Source organism: Empidonax traillii, unplaced genomic scaffold (genome assembly GCF_003031625.1).
Source record: "Empidonax traillii isolate 1590-97213 ecotype Southwest subspecies unplaced genomic scaffold, ASM303162v1 scaffold240:size1935192, whole genome shotgun sequence".
Taxonomy (NCBI): domain Eukaryota; kingdom Metazoa; phylum Chordata; class Aves; order Passeriformes; family Tyrannidae; genus Empidonax; species Empidonax traillii.
Genome location: NW_020955433.1, coordinates 253,901 through 258,882, shown reverse-complemented (window position 1 = coordinate 258,882; position 4,982 = coordinate 253,901).

Below are 4,982 nucleotides of genomic sequence, written 5' to 3'. Positions count from 1 at the left end.
GAGCTTTGATATTGAAGTACAGTTTCAGAGTGTTCATGGGAAATACACAAAAGAGCACAAAAGCATCCTTATGCAGTAGCACAAAAAGGTCTGATATGTGTTAGTTGTTATCTTTCACTACAAATCATAGAATCATAGAAGGATACTAGATCAAGTTGCTCAGGGCCCCATCAAACCTGCCTTTGAACACTTCTAGGGATGGAGCATCCACGACTTCTCCAAGGAACTGTTCCAGTTCCTCACTATCATTTGAATAAAGAACTTCCTTCTAATATCTAATGTAAATTTTTCTTCTTTTAGTTTAAAACCATTCCCCCTTCTCCTATGTCCATGTAGAAAGTCCCTCTCCCTCCTTTTTTATAAGCCCCTTTTAAGTACTGGAAGGCCTCAGTGAGGTCTCCTCAGAGCCTTTTCTTCTTCATGTTGAGCAAACCCAGCTCTCCCAGCCTATCTTTGTTGGAGAGGTGCCCTATCTCTCTAATTATCTTTGTTATGCTCCTCTGGACTTGTTCCAACAGGTCAATGTCTTTCTTGTGCTGAGGACCCCAGACCTGAACACAATACTCCAGGTGGGACATAATCTCTGTCTTTATCTTGAGTTGTGAACTTTCTTGTTTCTCTTTTCCTGTTTTCTCTCTCTCTGCTGTGGTGGCTGGGGTTGGGGAAAGTGGCAGTGAAGGGGGAGGGGTGTGTTTGGCCACTAGCCAAGGTTTACCCATCAAAATTGTCTCATTACTCCCCCTTTCATACCATCTGCAAACTCTTTGAGGGTAATACAGTGTCCCGTGGTCCAGGTCATTAATGAAGAAGTTGAACATTATTGGCCCCAATAACAACCCCTAGGGTACTCTGCCAGTAGTCTTCTTCCACTGGTTAAAACCCAGTAGGCTCAGCCATTCAGCCAGATTTCAATCCCCCCACTGTGCACTCATGTAACCTGTACTTCATCACCTTGTCTAAGAGAATGTTATGTGACACAGTGTTAAAAACCTTGCTGAAGTCAAAGTAAATAACATCGACTACTCTCTTCTCATTCACAAAATTAGTCACTGCATTGTAGAAGGCTAATGGCTTGATCAGGCGTGATTTACCTTTCATAATTCTATGGAGACTCCTGCTGCTCGCTTTGTCCTTCATGTGCTTGGAAATGCTGTTCAGAAGGGTTATGTCCATCACCTTTCCAGCTACTGAGGTGAGGCTGGCCAGTCTGTAGTTCTCCATTTCTTCCTCCTTGCCCTTCTTGAAGACAGGAGTGACCTTTGCTCTCTTCCAGAGCCTCTTCCAGTCACCATAACTGTTCAAAGAGAACCAAGAGTGACTCCACGATGTCGTCAGCCAGCTCCCTCAGCACTTACAGGTGCAACCTTTCAGACTCGAGTATATTTGTGTATTTAAACTTAATTTTTTCCTTATGTGCTTTCTGGAGACTTTATATAGGCTTTATAAAACTGACAGTGTTTCAGGAGAGACTTTCTTTGAGAGTAAGCTAATAATGTCTTCACGATTGTAACTATTGAATAAGTGCAAGAAGAATTCTTCCAAATATGTTCACAATCTTCTGCAAATGACATGCTAGTTAAACATAAAACTTCTATAGATCTCTTCCACATGTTCCATACATCAAGATAATCAGAGATTATAATATGTGCTTTCTGATCAGGTATCTACTTTAAACTCATTAGAAACCAGAAAAACCTAGCAGATATACAAAAGTGCAAGGTATGCAGGAACAATAAAGCAATTGACAATTTCTGGCATTTGGTTATCAAGAAATATTTCAAATACTGTTTTTCAACACTAGGGCATGTAGAATAGTTTATTATTTTCTTCTGTATTTAAATAATCGTAATTTCATGTAATTACCATAAATAGTCTAATCTTTATTTTTCACCTTTTTCGTGTACTAAGTACAGTTTTGCTGTTGCTTGTTGCTACATTGTTGAACTGAGATTGCAGGGTCTTTCATTAATGCATTGCATAGCCTTTGTTGTTTACCTTGACTCATGATGAAGATGCGAATGCCTATATGAATATACAAGACGATACATAGGAAATATTTGTATTTGTTTTCTAACGGAGAATTTAATGAGAAAATAGCACAAGGAAACATCTGCTTCCCGTAAGTATTATTCCAGCCTTTAATAAGCTGACATTTGTTAAATTTGCCACCTACAGAGAAATAAAACAGATATTTGATTGTCTTCAGGTATGTCTTTGAAAGAAAATATTTTTCTCGTACTCTTCTAGGATCTTGCTAATTTAGCAGCCAGAAGGAGTTTTATGGTCTGAAAAAATGTAAGCATATTTACTAGAGAGACTTCAAGAACACAAATTTGCAAACATTTTGTACTCACTTAAGCTTAGAAAGAACAAAATGTACTCTAACAAATAAAGCTTTTAAAATGTTCACTGAACACAACTCCTTTAAATTTTCAGTAAGGCTGCTGCTTCAATATAATATTCATACAAATACAGGAAGTCAGATTTTCAGACTGCTGTTTTAAATTGAAAGCAAAGAGGAAAGGTTGTTTTTCTCATTATGAAGTTAAAAACAGGTACACATAATAACTTTTCAAGGTCAAACAGCAAGTGAATTGCTAATGCGGCACAGAGTCCAGGTTTTCTACTATGCAGCCTAGTATATCATCTAATAAGTCACAGCAAACCTTTTCCCAAAGCTGAGCTCATTAGTTTGGAATTATTAGTACTGTACTTTTTCCCTAATAAAATATACTTCTCTTTGGGGTCAAGGTTTGAATGTTGATGTTGTACTGAAAGTTTGTTTCAGACCATTTGATCGGGATGAAAAATCAGATGAAAGCTTCTTTAAACAACTCAGAAATTCCTTACTCTTAGGGAATGAGGAGTGCACAGGGGACAACTGCTCATCCTGATGTCTTATAGAAGGGCAACAGAGCAAGACATAAGGAACCCAGAAGATTTCTGAAGAATGTCAGGTTCTTGGCATAGGTATTGCATAGTCTAAGGGCTTATACACAGATTGATCTGCTGTTCACAGACAAGGAAGAAATTATAAGAGGGAGAATAAATAATGTCAATATTGGCTGTAGTGATCATGAAATAATGGAGTTAAAAATCATGAGATGAATGACGAAAAAGTAGCAGAGAACTGACCCTGAAATTTAGGAGAGCAACTTTCAGATTACTCATGGAACTCACCTTCCATTTCTCCTTCCTGTGGAACTGACTTCTGCACCATGAGTGGAGGTTGCTGGAATCACTTACTGTATGATTCATACCAGTAGTAAGGATGGAATACTGATAACTGAGTCTAGCAAACCAGGGAATCTGAGACTGCACAAGATCCTTTCTAGAGAGTTGTTTTTCAAAATCTGCTTCCTCTAGTACTGTGTTTAACTTAATCTCATTTGATGGTTTTGCCTGATGAAATGTAGATTGTCTATATTTTATTTAGTTTTTCAGATCTATTCATACTGGAGGCTTCTACAGACAGTCTAAGGCACAGCTGATTTGAGTGATACAGACCACACGCTTCATGCCTTAAATGCTGCTACTCTCCTTATTGACTAAAGGAAGACTAATATAATAAGCTTAAAATACAGATACCTAATATTAGGTGAGATAAATCTCATTCTCTTAACATAAAATTAAGCTTGGCTTGGGAAATTTTTTAAAGTCTCTTAATGGTACTGTTTTTACACTTAAAGGTTAGATCCTCAAACATTCTGATAATAAATACTGTATTTAAACGATGATGATAATTTCTAGAAATCCAAACTCTCAGTAGGTCCTGAGGCTGCTCCTTTGTAACGGTGCATGTTGTGCCTAGTGTTTATTTGCTGCAATCCCACCTCAGTCATGTTTTATAAGGAGTACATTCCTTCTCATACCAAAGCATCCCTGTAGAAAGTGGTAACACACCATTTTCTACCATACAGATGGAAGAATGAGATGAGATACGAAAATAATATGAAACCAGTCATGGAGTTAGCAAATCAAAAGCAAATCAAAATTGTTCTTTTCTGATCCCCAAAGTGTAAGCAAATAGCACCATACGTATGTCACGTGTCTCATATTCTTCTCTGTCTCCATTTATGGCTTGCAGAAGAAAGCTACAGGCGGTGAAGTACTGTGTAGAGCACATCTGAAATATGTAATAATTTTTTTAAAAATGCAAACTTTTTTAGACTTTGAAAATCCTTATGTTGAAACAAAACAATCTTTTTCTTACATGTGGACCCATATGAAGATGTGCATAATCAAAGCCAGGAGTGGCTTTTCTTTGTCCTGTTTGCATAACAGTAATGGTTGTGTGGACGTCTTGACATACACAAACAAACCCATTCATTAGCATTTAGAATTCATCTGCACACTGCTTGAGTTTATTTTTTTTTCCTCTAGTGCTGCACCTGTACATACACTACTTTTTCACAAGTGGCTTTTTGGCATAATAACAAAGCAATGGAAGTGTTGCCTTTGTTACAAAAAGTGAGTGGACACTGTATATTTTGTCAAAGCCAGAAATTACTGGCCCTGAGGTAAAAGACAAGAAAAAAAGAAGTACAGCATGGTGAAACAGTAGGTTCCAACTCATTGAAGCTCGCTGTTATATGCTTGAAAGGCTTTCAGAATGCTAAAAGAAATAAACATAACCATATTTGGGAAACTCAGAATAGGAACAGCTGATGTCCTTATCACCTCTCATTTAAATCCCCAGAGGCAGGACTATTTTAGTTTCTTGCCAATAAGTTGTTTATTTCCAGGCATTTTTACATTTGTCTTTTTTTTCTCCCACATATAAATATTTGCAAACAATTATCACTGGTGGATAGTGAATGGGTCCCAGAGCAATGAGTTTCCAGTCCTTGCTCTTTCATAATGTTTTGTTTAACTAGAGAAACCTAAATTAATCTTCCTGCTGTGAACAAATGTTTCTGCTCATACTGCTCAGATTTCAGCAGTGATCTTGTGAAACAGGAGACTCAGGTCAAGTGCAGAAA